The sequence below is a fragment of the Cetorhinus maximus genome, chromosome 12 (genome assembly GCF_964194155.1).
Source record: "Cetorhinus maximus chromosome 12, sCetMax3.hap1.1, whole genome shotgun sequence".
NCBI classification, from domain to species: domain Eukaryota; kingdom Metazoa; phylum Chordata; class Chondrichthyes; order Lamniformes; family Cetorhinidae; genus Cetorhinus; species Cetorhinus maximus.
Window position 1 is genome coordinate 55,719,399 of NC_135890.1, and position 18,214 is coordinate 55,737,612.

Below are 18,214 nucleotides of genomic sequence, written 5' to 3' on the forward strand. Positions count from 1 at the left end.
GAGTGTTATGGGAGTTGCACTCACCCAGACAAGTGAGAAGTATTAATCACATTCCTGACTTGTGCCTTGTAGATGGTGGACAGGCTTTGGGGAGTCAGGAGGTGAGTTACTTGTCACAGGATTCCTAGCCTCTGATGTGGTCTTGTAGCCACAGTATTTATATGGCTAGTCCAGTTCAGTTTCTGATCAATGGTAACCCCTAGGCTGTTGACAGTGGATGATTCAGTGATGGTAATGCCATTGAACATCAAGGGGCAATGGTTGGATTCGCTCTTGTTGGAGATGGTCATTGCTTGACACTTGTGTGGCGTGAATGTTACTTGCCACTTGTCAGCCCAAGCCTGGATATTGTCCTGGTCTTGCTGCATTTGGACATGGACTGCTTCAGTACCTGAGGAGTTGCGAATGGTGCTGAATGTTGTGCAATCATCAGTGAACATCCCCGCTTCTGACCATGATGGAAGGAAGGTCATTGATGAAGCAGCTGAAGAGGGTTGGGCCTAGAACACTACCCTGAGGAACTCCTGCAGTGATATCCCTGGAGCTGAAATGATTGACCTCCAACAACCACAACCATTTTCCTTTGTACTAGGTATGACTCCAACCAGGGGAGAGTTTTCCCCTGATTCCCATTAACTCCAGTTTTGCTAGGGCTCCTTGATGCCACACTGTCAAATGCTGCTTTGATGTCAAGGGCAGTCACTCTCACCGCACCTTGGGAGTTCAGCTCTTTTGTCCATGTTTGAAACAAGGCTGCAATGAGGTTCGGAACTGAGTGGCCCTGGTGGAACCCAAACTGGGTGTCAGTGAGCAGGTTATTGCTAAGCAAGTGCCGCTCGATAGCACTGTTGACGACCTTCCATTACTTTACTGATGATCGAGAGTAGACTGATGGGGCGGTAATTGGCCGGGTTGGATTTGTCCTGCTTTTTGTGTACAGGACATACCTGGGCAATTTTCCACATAGCTGGGTAGATGCCAGTGTTGTAGCTGAACTGGGACAGGTTGGCTGGTGACACGTCAAGGTCTGGAGCACAAGTCTTCAGTACTCTAGCCGGAATATTGTCAGGGTCCATAGTCTTTGCAGTATCCAGTGCCTTCAGCCGTTTCTTGATATCACGTGGAGTGAATCGAATTGGCTGAAGACTGGCGTCTGTGATGCTGGGGACCTCCGGAGGAGGCCGAGATGGATCATCCACTTGGCACTTCTGGCTGAAGATTGTAGCAAATGCTTCAGCCTTATCTTTTGCACTGATGTGCTGGGATCCCCCATCATTGAGGTTGGGGATATTTGTGGAGCCTCCTCCTTCAGTGAGTTTAATTGTCCATACCATTCACGACTGGATGTGGCAGGACTGCAGAGCTTAGATCTGATCCGTTGGTTGTGGGGTCACTTAGCCTTGTCTATCATTTGCTGTTTAGGGTGTTTGGCATACAAGTAGTCCTGTGTTCTTGATTCACCAGGTTGACACCTCACTTTTACGTATGCCTGGTGCTGCTCCTGGCATGCCCTCCTGCACTCTTCATTGAACCAGGGTTGATCCCCTGGCTTGATGGTGTTCGTAGAGTGGGGGATATGCCAGGCCGTGAGGTTACAGATTATATTCGAGTTCAATTCTGCTGCTGTTGATGGCCCACAGCGCCTCATGGGTGGGTTGCTAGATCTGTTCAAAATCTATCCCATTTAGCACAGTGGTAGTGCCACACAACACGATGGAGGGTATCTTCAATGTGAAGGCGGGACTTCATCTCCACAACGACTGTGTGCAGTGGTCACTCCTACCGATACTGTCATGGAGAGATGTATCTGCAGCGGACAGATTGGTGACAATGAGGTCAAGTATGTTTTTCCCTCTTGTTGGTTCCCTCACCACCTGCCGCAGACACAGTCTAGCAGATATGTCCTTTAGGACTCAGTCAGCTCGGTCAGTAGTGGTGGTACTGAGCCACACTTGGTGATGGACATTGAAGTTCCCCAACCAGAGGACATTCTGTGCACTTGCCACCCTGAGTGCTTCCTCCAAGTGGTGTTCAACATGGAGGAGCACTGGTTCATCAGCTGAGGGAGGGTGGTATGTGGTAATTAGCAGAAGGTTTCCTTGCCCATGTTTGACCTGATGCCATGAGGCTTCATGGGGTCCAGAGTCGATGTTGAGGGCTCTCAGTGCAACTCCATCCCAACTGTATACCACTGTGCTGCCACCTCTGCTGGGCCTGTGCTGCCAGTGGGACAGACATACCCAGGGATGGTGATGGTCGTGTCAGGGACATTTTCTGTAAGGTATGATTCCATGAGGATGACTGTCAGGCTTTTGCTTGACTATTCTGCAGGACAGCTCTCCCAATTTTGGCACTAGCCCCCAGATGTTAGTAAGGAGGACTTTGCAGGGTTGACAAGGCGGCAATTACCATTGTCATTTTGGGTGCCTAGGTCAATGCTGTGAGGTCTGGCCAACTTCATTCCTTTTTTGTGACTTTGTAACAGTTTGATACAACTGAGTGGCTTGCCAGGCCATTTCAGAGGGCATTTTAAGTGTCAGCCACATTGCTGTGGGTCTGGAGTGCAAGCCAGACCAGGTAAGGATGACAGACTTCCTTTCCTAAAGGACATTAGTGAACCATCGACAATGGTTTCATCAGGCTTTTAATTCGATTTTTATTGAATTCAAATTCCACCATCTGCCATGGCAGGATTCAAACCCTGGGTCTCTGGATAACTAGTCCAGCAACAATACCACTATGCCATCACCTACCCAGGTCAGAAACACATACTGAGATGACCCCAAAACAGGGGCCATAAATCTCTGCTTCTGACATTTTGTATTTTTATTCCAATCAGCAGGCCTGGCAATATGTATGCAGAGAGAAATGAGTTAACCAGTTTGGGTGGATAGTCATTCACTAGAACTGAATGATGTTAGAGATGAACAGCTTTTAACCAAGCACAGAGCCAGTAAAAGTTGGTAAGAAAATGAGCTATGATAGGGCAGGAGTGATTAAATGACAACAGCAGTGATGGTACAAATGATAATAAGACAACTGTAGAAACAAAAGATGTTTTAAAATTCATTTATGGGATGTGGGCATCACTGGCTAGGCCAGCATTTATTGCCCATCCCTAGTTGCCCTTGAGAAGGTGTGGTGAGCTGCATTCTTGAACCGTTGCAGTCCATGTGGTGTAGGTACACCCACAGAGCTGTTAGGGAGGGAGTTCCAGGATTTTGACCCAGAAACAGTGAAGGAATGGTGATACATTTCCAAGTCACGATGGTGAGTGGCTTGTAGGAGAACTTCCAGGTTTCTGCTGCCCTTGTCCTTCTAGATGGTAGTAGTCGTGGGTTTGGAAGGTGCTGCCTAAGGAGCCTTGGTGTGTTCCTGCAGTGCATCTTGTAGATGGTACACACTGCTGCCACTGTGTGTCGGTGGTGAAGGGAATGAATGTTTGTAGAAGGGGTGCCAATCAAGTGGGCTGCTTTGTCCTGGATGGTGTCAAGCTTCTTGAGCATTGTTGGAGCTGCACTCATCCAGGCAAGCATAAAGTATTCCATCACACTCCTGACTTGTGCCCTGTACACGGTGGACAAGCTTTGGGGAGTCAGAAGGTGAGTTACTCGCCTCAGGATTCCGAGCCTCTGAACTGCTCTTGTAGACACAGTTTTTATATGGCTAGTCTAGTTCAGTTTCTGGTCAATGGTAACCCCCAGGTTGTTGATAGTGGGAGATTCAGCGATGGTGATGCCATTGAATGTCATGGGGCAATGGTTAGATTCTCTCTTGTTGGAGAACGTCATTGCCTGGCACTTGTGTGGCACGAATGTTACTTGCCACTGGTCAGCCCAAGCCTGGATAATGTCCTGGTGTTGCTGCATTTGGACATGGACTGCTTCAATATCTGAGGAGTCATGAATGGTGCTGAACATTGTGCAATTGTCAGCGAACATCCCCACTTCTGACCTTATGATGGAAGGAAGCTTATTGATGAAGCAGCTGAAGATGGTTGGGCCTAGGACATTACCCTGAGGAGCTATTGCAATGATGTCCTGGAACTGAGATGATTGATTGCCAACAACCACAATCATCTTCTTTTGTGCTAGGTATCACTCCAACCAGTGGAGAGTTTTCCCTGACTCCCATTGCAGTTGGCAGGATTGGGGGTAGGATACCAGTTGATGAGTTTCCCACACCATTTTAACTGACTCCCATCTTCCCCAACTCCCATTAATTGTCTGATCCCATGGCACTATTTCGAAGATGAGCAGGGGAGTTATCCCCGGTGTTCTGGCCAAATCTTATCCCTCAATCTATAATCACTCATTGACCAGATAATCTGTTTTTATCACTTAGCTGTTGTGGGAACTTGCTATCTTCAAATTGGCTGCTCCTTTCCCCACGTTACAACAATGACTAAACTTCAAAAGTAGCTCAACAGCTGTATGCCTTGGGCCAAGAAAGGCTCTATATGGATGAAAGTCTTTTTATTTGTTCTCTTTCTCTCCACAGATGCTAACTGACCTGCTGAATGGTTAATCTTTTTCTGTTATCATCTTGTTTTAATACTGTTTTAACATAAAAGGACACAGAATTTACAACACAGAAACAGGTCATTTTGAACTGGTGGTCCTTGCGGTGGTATGCTCCACACAGGCTTCTTTCCACAATACTTTACGTTAAAAGCACTAAATTGATTGATAGAATGTACAAAGTTTAGTAACATAGTGATTCAGGATACCATAAACAAATTAGGGTGGTTAACTCGAATTATAGGGCGGAATCATCCCAGTTTTGCGCTCAGTGCGGTAGCAGGAAGGTAAAACGACGTTTTACCCGTCAGCCACAATGGCGGCTTTTTACACCATAGCGTCCCAAACCCACTGCATTAATTATGCATTCTCGGGAAACACGCCATTTCTATGGCGGGTGGGCTCTTATTCGCCCGCCACACCATCACCTCGCTGCCTTCATCATGCTGGGCACCATATTTAAAGTGCAGCCGTGTGCACACCTCTGTGTTTCCAGCCCACGACTGCTGCACAGAAGGCACGGACCTGAAAGGCAAAAAGACTGCAGCCCCCAGGTTCAATGACACGTCCCTCGAGCGCCTTTTGGACGCAGTGGAGGACCAACATGATGTATGCTACCGCTGCTCTGGTTGCAAGATGGGTAGCAACATCACTAATCCGGCTTGGGAGGCAGCGGAAGCAGTGGTCAGCACCAATATCCTGCAAAGGACTTTAAACTAGAAAGTGAGGGGGGGGGGAGGGAAGGGTAAAACTCCAAGAAGTATGACTAATGGGAAACAAAGTAGCAGGTTAGTGAGTGGGGGGGTGGGGTGGATTCAACATCATGGAAAATTATGAAAAAACTGAAAAGAAAGGAGAGCCCAGGAGAGGCTATTAAAGTCTCCAGAACACAAAATAGGACAGAGTGTTTGGAAAGGGCTAGGAATCTAACTTCAAGCACATCAGATAAAGGGATGACAATGAGAAAGGGGACGGGAAATACAGGACTGAAGGTGTTGTATATGAATGCACGCAGTATACGAAATAAGGTAAATGAGCTTGTGGCGCAGATTGAAATTGGCAGGTATGATGTGGTGGGCATTACGGAGACATGGCTGCAAGGGGATCAGGACTGGGAGCCAAATATCCAAGGATATACATCCTATCGAAAAGATAGGCAGGTTGGCAGAGGGGGTGGGGTTGCTTTCTTAGTAAGAAATGAAATTAAATCAATAGCAAGAAACGACGTAGGGTCAGATGATGTAGAATCTGTGTGGGTAGAGTTGAGGAACCACAAAGGTAAAAAAACCATAATGGGAGTTATGTACAGGCCTCTGAACAGTAGTCAGGATGTGGGGCACAAGATACACCAGGAGATAGAAAAGGCGTGTAAGAAAGGCAAGGTTACAGAGATCATGGGGGATTTCAATATGCAGGTAGACTGGGAAAATCAGGTTGGTAGTGGATCCCAAGGAAAGGAATTTGTGGAATGTCTACGAGATGACTTTTTGGAGCAGCTTGTGTTGGAGCCCACTAAGGAACAGGCAATTCTAGATTTAGTAATGTGTAATGAAGCAGATTTGATAAGGGAGCTTAAGGTGAAGGAACCCTTAGGAGGAAGTGACCATAATATGATAGAATTTACCCTGCAATTTGAGAGGAAAAAGTTGGAATCAGATGTAACAGTATTACAGTTGAATAAGGGCAACTACAGAGGCATGAGGGAGGAGCTGGCCAGAATTGACTGGGAGATGAGCCTAGCAGGAAAGACAGTGGAACAGCAATGGCAGGAGTTTCTGGGAGTAATTTGGGAGACACAGCAAAAATTCATCCCTAGGAAGAAGAAGCATACTAAAGGGAGGACGAGGCAACCATGGCCGACAAGGGAAGTCAGGGACAGCATAAAAGCTAAAGAGAAAGCATACAATGTGGCGAAGAGCAGTGAGAAACCAGGGGTTTGGGAAGCCTACAAAGACCAACAGAGGACAACTAAAAAAGAAATAAGGAGGGAGAAGATTAAATATGAGGGTAAACTAGCCAGTAATATAAAAAAAGATTGCAAGAGTTTTTTTAGATATATAAAGGGTAAGAGAGAGGCAAAAGTGGACATTGGGCCGCTGGAAAATGACGCTGGAGAAGTAGTAGTGGGGAACAAAGAAATGGCATAGGAACAGAATAGGTACTTTGCATCAGTCTTCACAGTGGAAGACACGAGTGACATCCCCAAAGTTCAAGAGAGTCGGGGGGCAGAGATGAGTATGGTGGCCATTACCAAGGAGAAGGTGCTAGGAAAACTGAAAGGTCTGAAGGTGGATAAATCACCTGGACCAGATGGATTACACCCCAGAGTTCTGAAGGAGATAGCTGAAGAGATAGTGGAGGCGTTAGTGGTGATCTTTCAGGAATCACTGGAGTCAGGGAGGGTCCCAGAGGACTGGAAAATCCCATGGAAGAGCCCACAGCGTTAGAGGCAAGGTACTAGCATGGATAAAAGATTGGCTGTCTGGCAGGAGGCAGAGAGTGGGGATAAGGGGGTCCTTCTCAGGATGGCGGCCGGTGACTAGTGGAGTTCCGCAGGGGTCAGTGTTGGGACCACAACTTTTCACTTTATACATTAATGATCTAGATGAAGGAACTGAGGGCATCCTGGCTAAGTTTGCAGATGATACACAGATAGATGGAGGGACAGGTAGTATTGAGAAGGCGGGGAGGCTGCAGAAGGATTTGGACAGGTTAGGAGAAGGGGCAAAAAAGTGGCAGATGGAATACAACGTGGGGAAGTGTGAGGTCATGCACTTTGATAGGAAGAATAGAGGCATAGACTACTTTCTAAATAGGGAGAGAATTCAGAAATCTGGAGTACAAAGGGACTTGGGAGTCCTAGTCCAGGATTCTCTTAAGGTTAACTTGCAGGTTGAGTCGGTAGTTAGGAAGGCAAATGCAATGTTGGCATTTATTTCGAGAGGACTAGAATATAAAAGCAGGGATGTGCTGCTGAGGCTTTATAAGGCTCTGGTCAGACCACATTTAGAATATTGTGAGAAATTTTGGGCCCCGTATCTCAGGAAGGATGTGCTGCCCCTGGAGAGGGTCCAGAGGAGGTTCACGAGAATGATCCCAGGAATGAAAGGCTTAACATGTGAGGAACATTTGAGGACTCTGGGTCTACACTCGATGGAGTTTAGAAGAATGAGGGGGGATCTGATTGAAACTTACAGAATACTGAAAGGTCTGGATACAGTGGATGTGGGGAAGATGTTTCCATTAGTAGGAGAGTCTAGGACCCGAGGGCACAGCCTCAGAGTAAAGGGAAGACCTTTTAGAACAGAGATGAGGAGAAACTTCTTTAGCCAGAGAGTGGTGAATCTATGGAATTCATTCCCACAGAAGGCTGTGGAGGCCAGGTCATTGAGCATATTTAAGACCGAGATAGATAGGTTCTTGATTGGTAAGGGGATTAAAGGTTACAGGGAGAAGGCGGGAGAATGGGGTTGAGAAACTTATCAGCCATGATTGAATGGTGGAACAGACTCGATGGGCCGAATGGCCTAATTTCTGCTCCTATGTCTTATGGTCTTAAAAGAGGACAGCCACCTAGTGCCGCAAGAGGATGAATGATCTCCTCCATTCAGCCAGGGTAAGTCACTCTTCTCATCACTCTCAACTCTCGCACTCACACATCCTCAGGGCCCTCACTCACTGCCAGTTCAAGGAACATCACCATTCACTCTCTCACACACACTTTCATTGTCCTCAGCCCATCCATGGGACCACTCACTGTCCACACATGCCTGGCAGGCATCCTGCTTACACTCTCTCCATCTCTATTTATGCAGGACAAGCTGGCACACAACAAGAGGGAGAGGTCACAGACCAGTGGAGGGACTCCTGAATCAAGATCCTCATGGATTTTGAAAACAGAGCCATCCTGCTGGCCTGCAAGGATCTGGACCGTTCCTGTATTGACGAAGAGGTCGGCGGTGATCTACCAAGTGAGGACCCAGCAGTGTAACATCCATCAGACAACCATACTGTGAGTGATGTGTCCTGTTTCACAGGCCACTAACATGCCCTAATTATCTCTCCTTGCTTTCACAGGCACACCTGGGAAACTGCCAAGAGACCAAAACCAAGAGCCTCCAATCAAGCCCCAAGGGAAGCTCAGAAGAGGAATCTGCTGAAACCCTCCTTGAAGTCCCATCACAGCACTCACCCACACCCTCCATCAGTGCAGAGACACACCTCGGTGGGACCTAGCTTTAGAGTAGCCTTGGGATCACAATCTGGTGAGCACATTGCACTTTCTGATCCACAGCAGACGGCAGCAGGGGCTTCCCAGGTGTCCGGCACTCGGTGGACTACTGGAAGCCAGAAAATTACTGAGTTTGAGTCAGATGATGAGACTCTGGGTTTGGTCATGTCACAGTTGCTGGAGCTGCAAAGGTAAGCTTGGGAATGTCAGGAAGGGATGCAAGGCACAATGGAGGAGTCCATGCACCTTTAGCTGAGCTGATAGCTGCAGCAAGCCAACACACCGAGGTCAACACTGGTAGGATGGTGGCCACCATGGGGACTTTGGTTCAGGACATCATTCCTGCACTGCGGCACGGGCTGCACTCCATCACTGACGCCATAGTTGGCCTCCAACAGCGTGTATGTGAACGGGTGCGGGGCAGCTTGATCTCATTCCAGCTACCTCTTCTCCTCATAGAGTCAGCGAGGGGCCCTTGAGCACCCATAGGGAGAAGGATCAGCAGGTGTACTCCCCAGGGCCATCCATCAGGTGATTCCGGGAGTGTCTGGCCCATCTGAATCCCCTCTTCCCGTGACCTCAGCAGCTCCAGCTCCACAAGCCAAGGAGGCTGCCACTGCCACACAGCAGGATCCTGAAAGTAGGCAGGGGCCTTCCAGGTCTCAGCCCTCCAAAGGACGCCTGCCAAAGTCATCACAGACAGGGCATATAAGTCAGCAGGCTGCCTCCACCTCAGCTATGGATGTCCAGGGAGCACCAAGACGTAACGGAAGTGTAAGAAGATGTAACTCTTTTGTTACAAAACAAATAAACTAAATTAACAAATCAAGGGACAAAGTAAAAGGCAGCTCCTTAAAGGGAAATTGCAAAAACAAAAGACAGAATGTAAAGGAGACTTACCAACATTAAATCAAAATGTGATTAAAGGGGTCGATAAAACACCCCAGTCCCCATGGTGCCCACCGAGCATGGAAGACCTCGACAGTGCCAGCGGACACCGCGTGCTCCCTTTCCAGGGACACCAGCCCGCGATCATAGCCACGGAAGAGGGGCAGACAGTCGGGTTGGACGATCCCCTCGATCGCCCGCTGCCTGGACCTGTTAATGACCAACTTAGCCAGGCCCAAGAGCAGGTTCACGAGGAGGTCCTCCTCCCTCCCAGCCCCCCTCCGCACCGGGCGCCCATAGATCAGGAGCGTGGGACTGAAGTGCAAACTAAACAACAGTAAAAAAATTTTCAAGAAACTAAAAAGGGGGTGCAGCCTACAACAACCAACACACACGTGGTCCACCGACTCCACAAGGCCGCAAAAGACGCAGGCATCTTGGGAGTCCATGAACCGACACATTCTACGATTGTACGGGACTGCTGCGTGCAACACCCTCCACCCCAGGTCTCCGATAGAAAAGGGGAGGACACCTCCGTAAAGGATCTCCCACTGGGGACCTCCACTGCCGGATAGAAACTAGGCACGCCAGGGCATGTCCGAGCGGCGGGCGAGGGCAAGGAAGTGAAGGGTGTGCAGCAGCAGCCCATACAGGAAACCCCTCCGCGCCGTGCTAAAGGGTACGGAGGGCATTTCCGCGAGGCGACTCAGGTTGCCTGGCTCCCGAGGATGGTTCGGGGCTTGGGAGCAATGTGGAATTCTGTCCAAACAGGGGTGCATTTGGACGGAAGACCACTGCGCACCTGCGCCACCTTGAGTCCCAGTATGACGTCGGGGCCGAACACAGCCGTCCTAAGGTCTTGGATGACATTGGCCATAAGCCAGGCATCCACTGACGCACGTTGCGCCAACTCATGGGGAATCGTCCAGCCCACTCTTCTGCTACCCAGCACGTCCCCGATCCTGATTACACCGGCAGCCACAGCCCTCCTCTCCGCCAGCCACTGAAAAGCACAAAGATGCGGATTCCTGAGCAACGGCTCTCTGATGATATCCACTATCCCTGATGGCGGAGAGCTGCGTCGCAAGGCAACCATGTTCCAGAATTTGATCAGGTCCTGGTAAAAGATGGGCAACGCCGGCAAGAAGCCACGAAGGCCCCTCAGGTCTATAAGTACGTCATAATTCAGGCCGTGCACCTGGTGGAAGAAATACGTCGCCAGGGCACACAACCTTGGAGGGGGCTTGATGTAAAGGAATCACTGCAGGGCCTGAAGGCGGAAAGTCGCCACCTGGGTGCGTAGCCACACCAGCGCCTGACCGCCCTCCCTAAGCGGGAGACTCAGAACCTCAGCAGCGACCCAGTGCAGACTTTTGTCCCAGAAGAAGTTGATGAGCATTCTCTGGATTTTTGTGACAAAATCTGGGGGAGGGGTCAAAGTGACCAGCCGGTACCACAACATGGCAGCAATCAGCTGGTTTATTAACAACACTCAACCCCGGTAAGGCAGCACTCGGAGGAGTCCTGTCCAGCACCGCAGGCGACAGGTGACTTTGGCCTCCAGCTCCTGCCAGTTCGCCAGCCAGGATTCCTCAGCAGGGCAGAGGTGGATCCCCAGGTAGAGGAGGCTGGTTCTGGTCCAGGTGAAAGGCCTGAGCTCCTCGGGTAGGGGATCCATCTGCCACTTACCGTCCAGGAGTCCAGAACACTTGCCCCAGCTGATCCTGACAGAGGACGCTCCTGGCACTCGCGCATCCTCCGCAGGTCATCCGGGTCGGGGAACATGAGCAGCACATCATCGGTGCAAATCAAGAGGACCACCCCAAAGCCCGGCCCATGCAGAACCACTCCCAACAAACTCCTCTGCAAGAGGTGCAGGAAAGGCTCCACGCAGATGGAATACAATTGGCCAGACAAGGGGCAGCCCTGACGCACTCCTCTCCCAAAGTGAAGGGGCACCGTCAGGGACCTGTTAACCTTAACTAGACACTCTGCGGCAGTGTGCAGAAGTCAGATCCGGGTGACAAAATGCATCCCGAACCCGAATGCTCGCAGAGTCTTGAATAAATATTCGTGATCCACCCTGTTGAATGCCTTCTCCTGGTCAAAAGACGGGAAGGCGCACGACAGACCAGTCCTCTGGGAAAAGTGGATGATGTCCCTGACCAGGTGGACATTATCAAAAATAGTGCGGCCCTGGACCATGTAGGACTGGTGAGGGTGGATCATGTGGTCCAGCACGGTGCCAAGGCAAGAAGACATGGCTCTGGCAAAGATCTTGTAATCTGTGCTGAGGAGGGAGACCGGGAACCAGTTCTTAAGTTGGCAGAGATCCCCCTTCTTAGGCAACAGAGCAATAACCGCCCTGCGCCATGAGGGGCATCTCCCTGGTAGCAATACTCTCCCCCAGGACCTCCGCGTAGTCGTTCCCCAGGACGTCCCAGAACGCCCTGAAGAATTCCACGGTCAGTTCATCCAGGCCCAGGGACTTGCCCTTGGACAGGCTGTCGAGGGCGCCGGTGAGCTCCCCCAGACTTATAGGGGAGTCAAGCTTACCAGCGCCCTCCGGGCCGACCTGCAGCAGGTCCTCCCCCAAAACTCTGCGAGCATCCTCACTGGACAGATCCGGAGTGAACAGGGCAGTGTAGTAGGTTTTGACAATGGCCCTGATGCCATCCAGATCTGAGACAAGGGATCTGTTGTCAGCCAGCAATGTAAGGAGCTGCTGATGTACCCCGTGCCTTTCTTCCAGCGAGTAGAAGGCGGAGCTGCGGTCTAGATCCTGGAGGAACTGGATCCGCAACCTCATGTACACGCCGTGGGACCGGACAAGTTGCAGGTCCCACAGCGCTCCCTTCTCTTTGTACACCAGCTGCAGGGCCGGATCCGCATCAGGCTGACGGAGACTTGCCTCCAGGTCAAGCACCACCTCCTCCAATTCCTCGACTCTGGATTATAGCCTCTTTGTCGACCCCCTCGTGTACTCCTGACAGAAGACGCGGACATGAGCCTTGCCCATGACCCACCATGCCCTCAAGGAGGGGAAGCCTCCCCGCTTCCTTCTCCAACCAGCCCATAAATGATGGAACGAGTCCAGGAACTGCTCCTCCCCCAGCAGCAGGCTGTTAAAGTGCCAGTATGCGGGACCCTGTCCAAGCACAGAACTGAACGAGTTCCAGCCTCACCAGATGGTGGTCCGTGCACGACACCTGCCACACAGAAGCTGATGGAACGTAGGACATGAACGCCTTGGAAACATAAAGGTGGTCGAGTCTGGACGCTCTGACTCCAGGTGATACGAAAGTGAAAACGCTGGAGTCAGGATGGAGATGTCGCCAGACGTCCACCAAGTCAAAGGGCCCAACCAGGTCCCGCAACTTACTCACACCTAGCATGCAGTGCTGGGCACCGTGATGGTCCCTGGCCTCGAGGGTACAGTTGAAATCCCCCCGAGGACAATGCACTCGCCGCATTGATGGAGCCGAGATGAGTGAACACTTCCTCAAAGAAGCTCGCTTGCTGCTTCGCACCCAGGGGAGCGCACACATTCACAAAGTGAAGCGCCGCGCCCTCCAGCGCACAGTAAGATGCAGCAACCAGCCTTGCACCGGCTCCTTGGCCCCCAAGATCTCTGGCTGAAAATGTCGGGCCAATAAGATAGCCACCCCACCAGAATTGGAGGCTAGGTGACTGACGTAGAAACCCGCTCACCACTCCAGGAGCCATATAGCTTTGTCTCCCAGAACGGTATAGGTTTCCTGCAGGAAGCATACTTCCCATCCCTGAGGACCGAGAAGTTCTGGAACCTGCGCTGTGCGTTCCTGCTGCCGTGGACGTTGAGGCTAGCTATGGTAATCTTCATTGTCAGAAGTATGCGCTACCATCACCATGCCTAGTGCGAGAAAGAGAAGTCTATTTTAATCCATCCCCTCCTTTAGGAGCCCAGCAAGAAACATGTGGCCCATCCTCTTGGCGTTCTGGTCCAGCCCAAGGGGCCTTGAGGGCCTCGCTGGTGAACCAGAACACAAGAGGAAAAGAATGCCACCGGTCTAGGGCAGACTGGACCCTGTCTCTGCAACCACGATTACGCACAAAAAAATCCTGGAGTGCCCGTAAAGGGATGAGGGGAGAATTGGTGGGGGGCATCAGGGGATTCACCACCTCACCCGACAATGATTCTAAGCCGTCCCTGGTGTTCACCACTGAAACCCCGTCCTCCTCCAGGTCTTCGCCTCCAACTTCCAACCCCTCCCCCATATTGAGTACGGGGGCTGGTTCAGAGCTGCCTTTCGGCTCCACCTCCAGCTCGATCCCACCCTCAGGATCAAGGGCAGAGGGGTCCTCTCTGGTCTCCTCTTGGGGATATGGGCCAAAGGGCTGCGGTGGCTCAGAGCTCTGCTCCCCCCCCAAGGCACCAGGTTATCTGGTGAGTCCGGAGAAAGCCTCCTAGGATGGAGGCACCCAACGGTGAAGTTTGGGAGGGAGCGGGATGACCTTCCTCGCCACTGCCGCCTGATGACCCAGCGTTTGGGGCCATGAAGTAGCTGCCGCAGTCCCCTGGCGGGACAGATAGCATCTCAGGAGTACCCCAAGGGCCCCCGACCTGACTCCTTGAGGGAAGAAGCATCTGGAGGGACGCCGAGGTACCTCGTTTCCCTCTCGCGTTGCCAAAGCAGGAACTCTCACCCATGGCTACTGCAGTGAAGTGCAGGTATGCGCACATCTCCACGTTCTGCTGGACCAGAGTCTCCATGGCATCTGCCATCCTTCCCACAGAAGCCTCCATATGTGCACATGTGGGCAGCACTTCATCAGAGAGCAGCGGACGCACTCCTCTGACTCGTGTACCACTCTGTTGAGAGCTTCCAAAGGCTCTCCATGATGAGTTGGAAGGCCAAATCCAGAGACTCACCATCTGACTCAGACCTCACAGATGCCTCTTCCCCAGCAGTCCTCCGAGTGCTGGGGAGTTCGGTTAAACCTGCCTCCTCCCGTTGTGCACATGAGTCCGTGTGGTGACCACCAGGTTGTGAACCCAAGCCTGCTTTAGATCTACATCCCACCGAGGTGTGTCTCTGCACTGGTGGAGGGGGTGGGTAAGCACTGTGACGTGTCTTCCAGGCTCTTTATTTCCAGCTCTTCAATGGAGGAAGTATCCTCTTGGCTGGAGGTGAGGACCTGGATGGAGCTAAAGGACTGGCTGGCTGAGGGTATCGGTCACTTGGCAGACCTCCCTGTGAACCAGAGTAGAGATAATTAGTTCATGGCAGCAGGGTCAAAAGCAGCAGAGAGAGAGCACTCACATTAGCATTGAGGGAGGGATGATGGGCTGCAGGATCCTCATAGGGGTGTTCGCTGCCAACCTCACCGTTGCCACAGGCACAGTCCACATCCTCACCATTCAACGCGATGGCACGCTCCTCAAAGGGAGTGAGGGGCTTAATGTGGGTCACTCCACCCCGGGTCTAGGACCTCTCCCTGCTGTTGTGAGCCAGCTTCTCCTGCATGAAAATAGATGAAGAGAATGTGAGCAGGATGCATGGCACTGCATAGAATGTTTGTGTGGTGAGCGGAGTCATGGACAAGATGAGAGCGTGAGCTCCAGAGGATATGAGCCTGATGGAGATATGAGGGTGTGTGTGAGAGTTAGTGGTGTTGTCCCTTGAAGTGGTTGACTTACCCTGACAGAATGAATGACAGCATTCATCCTCTTCCTGCACTGGATGGCTGACCACTCTGTGCTCTGGTAGTGCTGACCACTGCTGCCACCGCCTCCCAGGCCAGATTGGTGACTCTGGTGGATCTCCTGCGGCCAGAGCGGGGGTAGAAGGCATCAAGGCAGCCTTCAAGGCAGGGGGCCCAGAGAGGCGTCACTAAATTTGGGGGCTGCTGTCTTCTTTGCTTTCAAGACCATCTGGAGCATTCCTGGATGGAATGAAGTAGGTGTGCGCTCTGGTGTGTTTTAAATATGGCGCCAGGAGCGAGGAAGTGGAGGTCACAGTGTGGCGGACAAATCTGAGCCCTCCCACCAGCGCTCTAGCGTGTTCCCCGTGACTGTATAATTAATGAGGTGGGGCATGCCAGGATGATATGGCGTGAAAAACCGACATTTGCAGCTGGCGGATAAAACACTCTTTTTCCTGCCCACTATCACACTTTATGCAAATTTGGGACAATTCCACCCAATGTTCAGACTTGACTGTGAGCTGATGGCAGCGCCTGTTGTCTGAGCGTGTGAGGTATGCAAAAGTTTCTGACATGCACTGGTACTATTTACTTATTCCAAATGATATAATACTTCTCTTTGGAGTCAAATATTGTAATTCTAAATGGTTTGCAAAATTATTTGAAGAAAAAGTACAATTTGAAAGCTTTATTCTAGCAAGGCTTATGTTGTGTTTCTTAAAACAGAGTGTGTGGATGTGTTGAGGGAGGCAGTGTGTGAGTGAAAGAGAAAAGAAAATGACAATGTATCTGCTGTAGACTTCAAATATATATCAAGCTGAGACAAGGAAAGAAACATGCTAATTTAAGTTATTTCATAGAAATATAGGGCAGAATTTTACGGCCCCGTTTCGGCGGGGACGGGGCCATAAAATGCAGTGAGGCATTCTAAACTTCATTGACTTCAGTGGGAACATAAAGTCCCGCTGCCGTAAAATTCTGCCCATAGGAACAGGGATAGGCCATCCAGCATCGCATGCCTGTTCCACCATTCAATTAGATCATAGCTGATCTGAATCTTTCCATCTACCTGCCTTGGTTCCGTAAGGCACATTATCTTTGCCTACCAAAAGACTCTGAGCCAGCCACACTTTAATTTTAAGGTTATGCCTTCTTGTTCTGAACTCCCCCACAGAGTAAATATTTTTTTTCTATTTATCTTCTTGATTCATTTTATGATCTTGAAAGCCTCAATTAGATCACCCCTTAATTTTCTCTACTCAAGGGAATACATACCTAGTCTATGCAACCCATCCTCATAGCCTAACTGTTTTAGCCCAAGTGATGTTCTAATGAATATGCGCTTTTCATATTTACATTTTTTGGGATGTGGACATTGCTGGCAAGGCCAGCATTTATCGTCCATCCCATTCAAGATCAATATATACTTCCTGAGAAACAGCACCCAGAAATGAACGCAGAATTCTCATTGAGGTCTAACCAGAGCTTCAAACACCTGTAATACAACATGCACCCATTTGTATTCCAGCCCCCTTATCTATCCTCCCTAGGTCCACTTTCTTTGAAAATAAAAGAAATTAATGTTGAAAGTATTCAGGCTGATTATCATCTATGTTTTGTTCTTAGAAAATGCAAACATTGCAATTAGTGACAGCTAAGAGATCAGGAAAGACACATGTATACGCTTGCAAAGAGAGACAGACAGATACAGTTAGAGGCCTAAGTCTAGAGCCAGTCATGAAATGCTGAAATCAATGTTTGCAGAGATCTCTTAGAAAGTTATCAGTGCTGCCAAACCCTTTACATCCTCCACCCCCAGCTAATCCCATCACATCTATGCCCCTCCTTATTTCTAACAGAAATTAGTGTCTCCCCCTGGCCTTGTGGCATGAAAATGGCATTGGTGTACTTACTGCCACCTTGGCAATAGACCTCTGGCCACTGCCAGTGGGTCCTGAGAACAGGTGGCTTCAGGGAGGAGGCTGCCTGTAATATATAAAACAGGGTCCTATGACATACATGGGACCTGGATTGCAATTTTGAGGCACAAATGGATGGCGTTCATCCAACTGACCTACATCCATTTATGCCAGTGTTGAGTGCCAAACCTGTTGCCCTTAAGGGGGGCACCAATAATATTTGTAGTTTTTATTCCTGTAGGACAAGGAGAAACATAAGGGTTCCTCTCAGGTCAACAAAAAACAAATTTCGCCTTAGACTTTCAGGAGACCACTCCACCCCTCCCCCTGGTCCACCTGGAAGCTCTGACTGTTAAACAGTTCAGTGGGGAAACAGACGAATTTTACTACCTCACTAACTGGTGAGTTGCCTCGGTGCTACTGGCTTGGCACTAGTAGAATGCAACTGTGAGCCAGGCCTTGCAATGACTTTTTGGACTTCAAGACTTCAAAGCAGTCAAAACGAGTGGGTGACAGCTGTACACTACCTGGTATGTGCTGAAAATTACAACTGCCCACTAAGAAGCCAACAGAGAGCCAAACTTCATTTTCCACCAGCCAAATCTACTAACTCTCAGGTCCTCTTCCAGAGTTTTTCCAAACCACAGATTCTGCAGCTCTATGCAAAGACAGCCACCCACGCTACCAAAACAAAAGGGTGCTCAAAGCCCAAGATTGCACAGCCCCCACACTGCTACCTCTCCCCCAATATAATTAAATACTAATGGTGTATCTCATTGTTAACATTCTCAACTGTGAAAGTATTACAAGATAAAGACTATGGCAGAGGTATCATTCTGTTTTGTGATTGTTTGTAACTTAGAGGATTGCTCTGCTGGGTCAGGGGGCCTTAAGACTGGAGCTGTGTGAATGTCAGACCAAGCAGAGCTTTTAGATTTCCTTCTCTGATGATGACATTGCTCGACCAGTTG

The 18,214-nt window shown here is 50.0% G+C and overlaps 1 protein-coding gene across 1 annotated transcript in view; it reads right to left on the reverse strand.

Annotated features, from left to right (window-relative positions):
* dnai7 (dynein axonemal intermediate chain 7) overlaps positions 1-18,214 on the reverse strand; it is a 113,192-nt gene that overhangs the window by 7,173 nt on the left and 87,805 nt on the right. The window lies entirely within an intron of this gene.